Raw genomic sequence first — 12,771 nt, 5'->3', positions numbered from 1 at the left:
ATAGATCAGCTGTTGCTGGGCTAATCGGCACTGCATATAAAGTGTATTATGACTGGAATGAAATGGAAAAAAAAAAAGCAAAATATCCCAGGCCTGTGCTGTACAGCTTGAACATAAATTTCAGGCCTGTGTCAAGCTGCAAGATAAACTTAGCTCATTGTAACGGAGGAGTCTACCAGGGAAAAAAATGGAGACTAGTACCTTTTTCTCACAAGAACCTCTTGTTGCAAGAAAGAAGGCTTTTTCTCTTGCAATTCCCCCCCTTAAAGTGATTGGCTCCCCAGCTATTTCCCGACTTTCCTATCTCTAAAAGGTCCTGTTCCTTTCCCACTTGTGGAATATCTTACAGACAGTCACCTTGAGTTACTGGAACGACCTTGACCAAAATAGAATGAGAAACCAGAATGTTTTTGTACAGTAAAAGATATTTACAATGTGTTAGCCAAACTGCCAGAGCGCGTGCAAGGTTAAGTAAACCAATCGCAAGATAACTTTAAGCGCGTGAACAGCTAGCATAAGTCAATAAAAACAGAAAGTTAAACATGTGTACATCAGCTACTAGCTATAAATGTAAATGCCTTGCCAAAATAAAGGGTCTCTTGGTTCACCTGCACCAGGAGTCCATGTCGTCAATCCCTCAAATGGTAACCCCGATGTGATAGGGTTGAAGAAATGTTGAAGCGAGCGTCCGGAGGGACTCCAGTCAAACGATCATCTCAACAGTTGGACTGATATCCTTGAATAATTCCTTGCCGGGTCAGGCAAGTGTAAGCCCCTTGCTGAACCCAGGCAAGTGTAAGTCCCTGCCTAATTCAGGCAAGCGTAGTCCTTGCTAATAGAAGAAAGTGTAGTAACCTGGAGTCAGAGACGTCTCTGGCTTTGTTTGCTGTGAGTGTGTGCATGCACACACTGGATCTCCATTATTCTTATTTGCTGTACCCCAATAATTTCCTCAACTGATATCCAAACCTGTATTTTATGTTACCGGAGTGCTAACTAATTGTATAAACCCCGTTTCTAGTCGGTGGACTTGCCAGACTCTTCCGGTCAAAATAAAAGTCTGTTTTGGACCTTGTTTGCCTCCCCTAAAACTGACTTAGGGGTCCCTCCGTGACAGACCTGATTTTGAAAAACAGAAAATGGAAATGGACCTCACAGCATATGGAGGCCCTTAATGTTCTGACAGATGAACTTAAAATCTACCAGAACCTGGGTCTGCTGCACCCACAAGATCCATTGAGGGCGGAACGGGGGTTCGCAGAACATGCTTCCTATTGTGGTATATTCTAAAAAGGACCACAAGGGCTGACCAGACGCTTGTTTTTCCTCCATCGCATTTAAGGAAACCAAAGAGAGGTTGTTTCTATGCTGTAGCTATAAATAGACAAATCTGCAAGTCCAATCGAATGCAGTCAGCCTGTAAGGTTGTCATAAATTTTTTCATCGAAGTCTCCAACCCCATTTTGGCTTTCATGTTTATTGGATATTGTTTTCCCTTACCGGATCAAAGTCCTGTTTCAGTTCTATCAGTGTAGTGTTGGCTTTACCGATACTTCAGCTGCCAATACTAGTGGAAATATAACATCCAAAATTTCCTTGGAGATTTCCTGCTTGCAGCAAGCAGATCTGCAGCTTCCAAGTATCTTTTCGTGGGACATGCAACTAAACAGAATTCTCAGAAAACGTTATTTAAGCTTACAAGGACTACACTTGTCTGAATTAGGCAGGAACTTACACTTGCCTGGGTTCGGCAAGGGGCTTGCACTTGCCTGACCCAGCAAGGAATTATTCAAGGATATCAGATTCTCCAGCACCGTTCAATTCTGCGTTATCTGATGACTCGGATGAGGATGGGGGTTTGCAGCATTTTCTTCAAAAGTTAACAGGAAAAAGAGTATGTGTACATGTTGCCCCAAGATCAGATAAAAACTATGAAAGACTCAAGCAAAATTAGACCTATGCAATGTAACAGCTATAGATCATTTAGGATGGAATGATGGGGACTCGTTGAAAGGGGCAGGTATCCCAGCTCTTGGAACAGACACTAATTGACACACCACAATTACAGGCGCTATTAGTTTCTGAAATCCTGAGGCAGTCAACAGACCTTGCATATCAAGCTATGATAGATGTGTCTGAAACCAACATAGCAGCCAAATCTTTTATAACTACTATCAGGGTCCCAGTGAGAATTACATGCAATTTATTGACCATCTTCAAGACGTCATCAATAAGCAGGTTGAAAACCTAGAAGCTAAGGAAGCACTGGTGTTGAAATTAGAAGTAGAGAATGCTAATGTTTACTTTCAACGTGTTATTTGTGAGTTTTACAGTACATATTATATGCATCTGTGTATTGCCCCTCTGAAAATCAAGCAGCTTGTCAGGAATGTGATTTAATTGTTTCACTGGTTGTTGTTAGAATTGTTTCTTTGTGGTATAAGTACACCGTAAAACTTTCTCCCCACTTTTCCCACTCGCGCTGCAAGCAGCCAGGCCAGTTATGGCAAACTGATATTACTGAATTTGCACCGTTTGGCTGACAAAAGTACATTCATGTGTCCATAGATACCTGTTCAGGACTGCTGTGGGCTACAGCTTTGACCTCAGCAAATGCAAAAGTGGTAAAGCGTCATTTATTACAAGCTTTTGCTGTCATGGGTGTTCCTACACAGATCAAAACAGATGATGGTCCCGCATACCGTTCTGATACACTTGCAACCTTCCTCGCCCAGTGGAAAGTACAACACCTGTTCGGAGTCCCTTATAATTCTACTGGCCAGGCAATTATTGAGCGTGCACACCGCACTCTGAAAAATCTTTTGTCTGTTTTGAAAAAACAAGGGGGAATTGGTGTGAGTCCAGAGGAGGTATTGATGAAGGCATTGTATGTGCTGAACTGGCTTAATCCTAAAAGTGAGATTGAAATGGAACCTGTTGTTATGCACCATATCATAAATGTCAAAGATTTTTCCGAAAATGGACCTAAGGTTAGTGTGTTTAATGTGACAACACAACAATGGGAAGGTCCTATGTCATTAATAACCTGGGGAAGGGGATATGCTTGTGTTTCTACAGGTAACCATAAAAATTCGTGGATCCCAGCAAAGTGGGTGAGACCTTGGCTAGCTAACAAAGAAGAAACCGATTGCAATGATGACAACCCTTAACCTCAGAGGTGTTATCGCTTTTAGCAATGGATGTAGCCAATGTTGAGAATACCACTTTGTAAAACAGAGCAGGAATTAATTTTTTTGTTACTGGCCAAATCTCGGAATAACCTGTTCCAATAACCTTTTAACTACAAATTAGGCAGTTGCTCTCGTGGCAGGAAAGGCTTCCACCCAGCGCGTTAGTTAGTCTATTATAACCAATAAGTATTTATATATTCCCACTTGGGACAATTCAGTATAATCCACTTGAATCCCTTCAAAAGATCTATGCTGTTTTTCTTCCCCCTGTGGGTGATTTTCTCATACTCAAATGGCCAAAAGATGAAACGTGTAACATCAGACTGCCAAATGTCATTAGCTGAGAGTCCGCGAGGGTTGACTCCAAGGGAGGGCGAGCTTGTAATCAGACCTTGACATTCCGGGCAAGAGCGCACTATGTCTATCGCTTGCTCGAGAGTGAGACCAAACATCTTTTTTAAGGCAGCAGCATTCTGATGGAAGAAATCATGTGAAGCCCTGGCAGACTGGAAACGGACTGTAGCTACAGTATAAGAATCCGCAACTGCATTACCTTCAGTTATGGGACCTGGTAAAGTTGTATGAGAGCGTATATGAGTAACAAACAGTGGGTGTTTGCAAAGCTGTAATGCAGTTTGCAATGATAAAAACATATCAAAAAGTTGCTGTTGCGAGATTTCTTTAAGTGGAGGGGATGCGCTGTAGGACCTTGACTACGTACTCAGAATCACAAACCAAATTTAGAGGTTCCTCCCTAAAAAGCTCTAAGGCATGCAAAACTGCACCAAGTTCCACTAATTGGGTTGAGCCTTCAACAATTGTAACAGAATGATGCCAATCGCTATCTTCACGCCAGACCACTACAGCTTCATGACACTTCCCTGAACCATCAACAAAAACTGTGCGAGCATTTGGGATAGGACCGAATACAAGTACGGTCTCTGGTCTGATATCAAAGACACACAGATTTTGAAGCAGTTTACATTTAGGCATGCCAAAACCTATGCTGTTAAGAAAATCTGCTAGCGCAATTTGCAAGGACAGAGATTGTGAATAAAAACAATCAAAATCTGCTTTCGCAAAAGGTACATATATGACAGATGGATCACGGCCTACTAAAGCCTGAATCCATTCTCTGCCTTTTTTGATCAGAGTAACAATCAATTCCAGGGGCTCAGTAATAGTTTTAGGAAAAGAATTGGGCAAAAAAATCCATTCCAAGTATATCAGTCTGTTTGCATTCTCATCATACTGTCCCACAATAGCCACAGGTTGTTTCTATGTTGTAGCTATAAATAGACAAATCTGCAAGTCCAATCGAATGCAGTCAGCCTGTAAGGTTGTCATAAATTTATTCCTCAAAGTTTCCAACTCCATTTTGGCTGCCATATTTATTGGATATTGTTTTCCCTTACCGGATCGAAGTCCTGTTTCAGTTCTATCAGTGTAGTATTTGCTTTATCGAAACATTGGCTGTTAATACTAGTGGAAATACAGCATTTGAAATTTCCTTGGAGATTTCTCACTTGCAGCAAGCAGATCTGCACCATCCAAGCAGCTTCTTGTAGGCCATGCAACTAAACAGAATTCTCAGAAAACGTTATTTGAGCTTGCAATTTACTTAACAAATCCTGACCCAAGAGAGGTATAGGACTTTCTGGCAACTACAAGAATTCATGTATTAAAACTTTGTTCCAAATTTGGCATTCTATTGGTCTCAAAAAACAGCCTTTCTTTCGTTCTCTCCCATGACCTCAAAAACTAGCATGGTGAATTTACTAAGAAGTCTCTTACAACCAGTTACCACAGAATAAGTCTATTAAAAAATTTTTTTTGTTTAATTTCTGAGCTTCATTAGAACTATGGACCCATTGGTAATGCCTTTAAATTTCAACCCTCAGACTCCTTCATGCAGTATTACAGTTCTCTAGCAGTAACATTGCTTAGGGGAGGGGCGCGGGGGGGAATAAAACCTCCCTCTCGCCCCCATCTGGGATTGGCAGGATCTCCAGCCCAGCATGAAAACAAATCAGTTCCAACTCCACATCAAACCAACCTGGCTGCACTCCACACCCAAATCAGTACCAGTCTGACCCAGAGAAGCACTGAGCACTCTGACCTCCCCAAAGCTGACCAGTGTGAAAAGAATGACTTCAGTAGGGAGGTAAAATTATGAGCTCTTTCCCCATATGTGCCAAAACCTAGGAAACAAGACAGAAGCAAAAAGAAACATCACCAACAACCCCTGATTCAAAGCCAAGAAGCAACACAGTGCCACAATAAGGATGGATGACAATACTCCAGAGAGAGAAGAAAGACAGAGCGGGGGGGAGTAAAGCCTCCCTTTCTCCGCTTAGCAGCGGGCAAACAGGTTTTTCCTTTTTTTTTTCTTCTTTCTCTTCTTGCTGCAGTTCAGATATAGTCATGGCCACGCAGCTGGCGTAATCGCTGGTACGAAGTGGGAGGCTCTGGCAAACTCCTCGGTTACAATGAGCTGAGTTTTATACACGATTCCAATTAGCTCAACAGTTGTTACATTCCTCAGCCCCATTTACCTTTCACAATTTAAAGATGTCAAAATACAGTATATTAAACATCAATCCATTATTCCATTTTCCTAGATCCAAATCAGTTCACATTCCAGCAACTTTTAAATACAACTTCATACAATACCAAGTTCACATCCATCATAGCATTTAGGTGTTTGTTTCTTTTTTTTGTTTCTTTTTTTTTTTTCTTTTTTTTTTTTTTTGCAAAGCAGAGTTTAATAATTTAAATTCTTTTCTGGTCTCAAAATTATTAGCTAACAATATAAGCAATTACTCTAATGCGCAAGGATGCATCCTAAGGGGGAGCAAGGTAGAATTTTAGCAGTGAAATTTTAGCAGTGGAACCGGTTCCCATTTTGTAATTATTTCCCCAAACAAAATTGTCATGGTACCAAATACAAATATGCAAATTAAAATACTGAACTCAGATATGAAAACCAAATACCAAGTTCAAATATGCAGATGGATCACAGTTACACTAATTTAAGACAATCTCTCAATTTTTGCATTGCACCTTTGAACTGCTTACTGCTCAGCCAGGCAGAGGTACCGCTGGGTCTCCCTGACAAAACAGGTCAGTGTGTGCTGGAGCCCAACCGGCACCCGCCCCCCCGCCACCGCAGCAAGCTGGACCGGGCAAGGTTTTTATCAGTGTCTCATCTGGTGTGCTACAACTGTTATCCCAAAACCAGGATTCTTTACTTGATGTGCATACAAAAGAGCCAAATCCAGCACATCGAGATGTGACACAGCCCATCACAGAGTTGCGCAAGTCTGGATACCGAAATAAAGCTAGCGTGCTAGAAAGAAAAATAACAGCTACTACACACAAAATTTTACCATCGCATTCATGCAGTAAAGAACTAAATTACTCATGATCTTCTGTATTATCACAAAATGCACATTTTGAGTCAACGGATTCTCATGATTTAACAGACTGTGAACTTATCGTACCATATAACAAAGGCCTACCAAAATTGCAACATGCTTAAACAGATACCCACAAAGAAAACAGGTTAATAAGGAAAGCATCTTGCAGACTTTAACAAGTTTTCTGACCTGTGTGTTATCAGTTAATTCTCTCTCAGCTTGTTGAAGTTCAAATCGCCCCGCCTGTAAAACTGTCTGAAAAGATTTAATGATTTCTTGTCCGAGTGCTTTCTTATGTTTTAAAACACCTCCCAATGCTGATTTTTTAGGAACACAACTGAAAACAATCATTCCTGACCCCATCTTGCAAGTAAAAACTTTGAGGGGTGGGGGGGGGGGGGAAGCACAGGGCTGCTTGCAGCGTGAGTGGGAAAAGCGGGGAGAAGGTTTCACGGTGCACTTAAGAACAACTAGTAAAACAATTAACTCACATTCCTGACAAGTTGCTTGATTTTCAGAGAGACAGTACACAGGAGCACATAATATGTACTGTAAAACCCGCAAATAACATGCTGATAGCAAACGTTAGCATTCTCTACTGCTAATTTCAACACCAGTGCTTCCTTAACTTCCAAGTTTTCAACCTCCTTATTGATGGCCTCTTGAAGGTGGTCAATAAATTGCATGTAATTCTCATTGGGACCCTGATTAATAGTTGCAAATGATTTGGCTGCTTTGTTGGTTTCAGGCACCTCTCTCATAGCTTGATATTGCTGACTGTTGGATTCACTCGCTAATAGTTGATCTGATCTTTCACACAGTTCTTTTGCCCAATTCTTATCCGGCGACTCCTTCTGCTCTCTCATGGAAGTTGGAGGGTTAAAAGGTGGTAAAAGCAGATACAAATTGATAAAAGGGCTTGTTTACAACTTTAGCATTCTCAGCTTTCACAGGTTCTTTGGGCAAGTTGTCTGATTCCAATCCTTTTGACTTGCTGTTCTCATCAGGGTTTGCTAATAGTGTAGGAGGACACCCGCTCGGCATTTTTCCTCCCCCCACCCCGGACTGCTGAGGTATCGGGGGTGCCAAAAGCACAGCAGGGGATGGAGTAGAGAAGGTATCAAAGACAGGAACCGGGTAAGCTTCACAATTATTTTTAGAGTTCTTATCAAGCTGCAATGCTGCAAAAATTCTGGTAACCGCAGCCCGTTCAGCCTTAAATTCTTTTAAGGTGGAAATTATAAGCTTCCATGTAGTCGCTAATGATTTAGCTTCTTTATCTCCATTGCTAACCTTATCCCATAATTTCTGCCCTATATCATCCCAAAGTTCAATTTTAAAAACCTTCTCAGCTTCTGTCGGGTAGCCGTTAGTTCTACACCGAACCAACAGTCTACGTATGTTACTTTCTTCATATTTAAGTCCTCTCATAGAGAGAATATGCAGGAGGAGTTTAACTATGACTTCTTCCTCAGAGGATATATTTTGCCCCATAGCTTCACTCTTCCCTCCTCCTGCTCCCAGCTGCTCACCTTTTCCGGGGACTTCTTCAACAAATTTATCTGCGGAATGTCCGTACGCCTCCGCCCGGTTCTCAGTCCAGCTGATCCGCCTCCGGCTGGGCCGCTCCAGGCTTTTCCCCGATCTTAGTGAGACGCCGTTTGGAGTATCACGTCGGGGTCACCATTTGTTGGAGCGATAAAGGACTCAGCATTCCGATTCAATGTGAATCACGCAAAGCCATTTATTACAGAAACAAGCCTCCTTATATACGCAACTATTCTCTAATCATGCATCCACGCTCCCAGCATGGATTCGCTAAATGAGTATCATGGGCAGTCCACACGCTGGAGCCCCACCGATGATAGGTCCGATGACTCACGCCATGCTGAGGCCCTGTTAATGAAGAAACGCCCCTCTCTCTTTCTCACAGCAGATTCTGTTCTCAGCTTCTCAAAGTGGCCTTGAGATTCCTTTGGGCCTGACTAATTCAACAACATATCTCCATCTAACCAAACCCCTCCACATTTAGTTTTCTTTCCCATTCCTCCAACAAACACACAAATTCAATGCGAATCAGAGTTTAACAACCTCACTTCTTTTCTGGTCTCAACTTTATTAAATAGCAATAAGAGCAATTACTCTAATGTATAAGGATGCATCCTAAGAGGGGAGCAAGGTGGTATTTTAGTAGCGGAATCGGTTCCCATTTTATAATTATCTCCCCAAACAAAATTCTTTTGGTACCGAATATAAATATGCAAATTAAAATGCTGAACTCAGATATGAAAACCAAATACCAAGGTCAAATATGCAGATAGATCACAGTTACACATATTCAAGACAATATCTCAGTTTTTGCATTGCACCTTTGAACTGCTTACTGCTCAGCCAGGTAGAGGTGCCTCTGGGTCTCCCTGACAAAACAGGTCAGTGCGCGCTGGAGCCCAGTCGGCACCCGCCCCCCCACCACCGCAACAAGCTGGACTGGGCAAGGCTTTTATTAGTGTCTCACCTGGTGTGCTACAACTGTTATTCCAAAACCAGGATTCTTTACTTGGTGTGCATACAAAAGAGCCAAATCCAGCACATTGAGATGAGACACAGCCTATCACAGAGTTGCACAAGTCTGGATACTGGAATAAAGCTAGCATGCTAGAAAGAAAAGTAACAGCTGTCACACACAAAATATTATCATCACATTCACGCAGTAAAGAGCTCACGGTCTTCTGTATAATCACAAAATCTTCTGTATAATCACAAAATGTACATATTCAGTCAATGGATTCTCATGATTTAGCAGTCTGTGAACTTACTGTACCATGTAACAGGCACTTATTTAAACTGTAATGTGCTTAAACAGATACCTACAAAGAAAACAGGTTAATAAGGAACAGTATCTCGCAGAGTTCAGCAAGTTTTCTACAAATTAGGCGGTTGCTCTCATGGCAGGAAAGGCTTCCACCCAGTGCGTTAGTTAGTCTATTATAACCAATAAGTATTTATATATTCCCACTTTGGGCAATTCAGTATAATCCACTTGAATCCTTTCAAAAGATCTATGCTGTTTTTCTTCCCCCTGCGGGTGATTTTCTCATACTTACTTTATTTACTTTTTGACAAGTCAAGCACCCATACGTAATTTGTTTAGCTATTTCAAATATCCCAAAACATCCAAAACACTTCAAAAACTGATCACAGAGAGCTCTGTTTCCCCAATGAGTTTTCTGATGTAGTAAATTTAGAATTCCCCTAACTTAATTTTTGGGGACCATCTCTCTACTATCTGGTAAAAAAAAAAACCATCCCCCATTCTTGAATTCTGCACCTATATTCTCTAATTTTGCTTTTTCTTTTATAGTGAACTTTTTCTCTGCCTTTTTGTTTGTTTGTCTCTTAGAGGTTGTAGGACAATAGGTTTTAAAGATAACATTGCTGCCTGTTTAGCTTCATGATTCACCAAGTTGTTTCCTCTAATTTTAAACCTGGTTCCTCTCTGATGTCCTTTTACATGGACTACTGCTACTGCTGATGATCCTCTAAGGACCTATAAAACTCTAACCACTAGTTCTTGATGTACTAATTCCTTTCCTTGGGTATTTATTAACCCTCTCTCTTTCCAAATTTTCCCAAATGTGTGAACTACTATGTAAGCATACTTTGAATCAATATATATGGTTGATTTTAACTTTGTCCTGCGGTGTTAACACATAAAGTTTTACTTTTAATGTTCCCTGTTCAATTTCTATAGTCATGCCTGATGCCACAATTAAATCTCTCCCCAATAGATTATTTTCAGCCTCTGGGTAAATTCTTTTTTCAGATTCAATTTCCACATTATCCAGTATGGGAACTTTAAAGGGTTCTCCCTTTGCTTCCACTACGAGGGCAGGTTTTTTTTTTTTGTTTTTTTTTTTTTGTTTTTTTTTTTCTTTCTTTTGACTCTCCCTTACTGCGGCTACTAAGATTTTTTCCTTTGCTCTTTGTTTCTCCTCATCTCTTCGAGTTTTTCTAGTTTCTTTCTTATATCTCCTCAGGATTTTGCTACAAACTGGGGGGTCCACTCCCGAGTACGTTTATCCTTTTTCTCAAATACATATATTCCTACAGTTCTCAAACTTCCTTTCCAGCATGAAACATAATCACTCTCTTCTTGACTAAAAGACTCCTTTCTGTTTACATATAAATTTAAAGCTTGACACATCCAATCGTCAAATTATCCAAAAATGGGCCAAAATAAATGCTCTGGCCTAATTTCTTCTTTGGCCCATTCAACCATACAATATTGGATCATCTTTTCTTTACTTTTTTCCCTTGTACTTTCCTCATCTTTCCAGAATTCTAACATCATCCCCAGGGGACTGTCTGGGGGCATACCTGGAAGGTCGCTCCCTCTCGACCTCTTGGGACCACCCTTTCTAGGGTCCTGAAGACCTGGGATTCTCCAGGACTCTAACATCATCCCCAGGGGACTGTCTGGGGGTATACCTGGAAGGTCGCTCCCTCTTGACCTCTTGGGATTTAGTCCCGCTTGGGATCTCTCTGGAGATCCCGTAAACTTCTCTTGGGATCCCTCTAGGGGATCCCAGAAAGGAGAACTTAAGGATTTACTCTTTCCCTGGCCCATCCCAAATGGTGCTCTTTCACTCCTTTGTCCTTTCGCTTCGTCCCTTCGGTGGCCAAGCCCCTCGCGGGGTGTTGGAACCGCACCTAGAAGGACTCCGCACTCGCTTCATAACTGCATTAATGTCTCACACATTCAGCACCATTTAGACCACCCAACCCGGCAGTGCTTACAGTCCGCTGTTTCTGCCGGGGTCTTCGTGCACCTTGAATTACGGGTGTACTGCTGTAATTCGGAGGGAGGGAGCTCAATTCTTTTGCTTATGCTTTAATTTTGAATAACGTTGGTAGCTCTTCGCACACCCGAGTCCAAGAGCCACTATTAAAGTGAGGCGCCCCCCTTGAACCTGGGGTAACACAGAGCTATCCAAGGTTGTCACATCGAGGTCACCAGTTGAAATAACTCACGCTTTTTCCTCATGAATAACAACGTTTAATACAACTCATTAAAAACGTGTTCATTAAAGCATAAGCAAAACAGCACTGGGTGCATGGGGAGTCTGCGCTCTGCCAACATGCATGCCTTAGGTTTCTGATGAACTCTTTTTATTGCCTCGGCTAGTCCTTCTTGCACTCAGACTCCGTGGTTGGTTGTCACTAGGGGTCTTCTCTCTTTCTCATTGGTGGCTGAAGAGTTCCTTCTTCCTCAGTGTCCCCCCTCACAACAGTTTGCCCAACGACCAACTGTAACAATCTTTCCAAATTAAACAGGTGCCATGCCTTATTTGGTCAACAAGAGTCATTTCTGCAGCTTAGCAGAATTTTCCACTTAGCACAAATCATTATCATATTTTTCACAACCGTAATGAGTTGGTTCCACATAGGAGAAATGCGTCGATTAGGAACGACACGTACCAGGACGCAGACAGAAATTCACGCAGAGGCAGAGATCTTGTTCAGGAAGGAGCGCAGAGCCTGGCCAAGCAGAGAGCTGACCTAGGCCTAGGCTGCCTTCTTTATTCACCATTGACAATTTATAGGATTTACAGGTACAGGCCTGGACTAAGATGTTTACAAAAAGGTGCTTTTCCACTAATTGTTATTAAGAACACACTAAACTCATGTGATGTTTGTCTCACTTGTTGTTCCACTCATTCACAGACCCGGCCCAAGGACATTCACACATCCCATGCACTTGGGGGCGGTTATCTGGCCCGAGATACCATTGTCACGAGTCTGGGCTATAACTTTTTACAATTACGAGAAACGTACTTCAAAGTAATCTGTCCAAGGCCCTTTATATGCTATTATGTTAGTATTATGTCTTCGACTGTCCAGATGGTCATGTTAGTATTGATCTTCCTTTATCATCCAGATGACTGGAACCGCACATCTTGCTTTCCCACATTTTACTTTCCAACAGAGAAATGCAGGGCTTGATGTGCCTCATAATAGTATTATAGAGATTTCACAGCTCTGATGTGCTAGGCTTTGGTTCTGAAGCCCAAAACTGGATTATTAAAGCAAAGAATTACAGCTTTTCTTATTTTTCTTATTATTTTTTCTGCGATTATGCTTTCATTCCATACTTGAGCTCC

Source organism: Patagioenas fasciata, chromosome W (genome assembly GCF_037038585.1).
Source record: "Patagioenas fasciata isolate bPatFas1 chromosome W, bPatFas1.hap1, whole genome shotgun sequence".
Lineage (NCBI taxonomy): Eukaryota > Metazoa > Chordata > Aves > Columbiformes > Columbidae > Patagioenas > Patagioenas fasciata.
Note: the sequence above shows the minus strand (reverse complement) of the source record.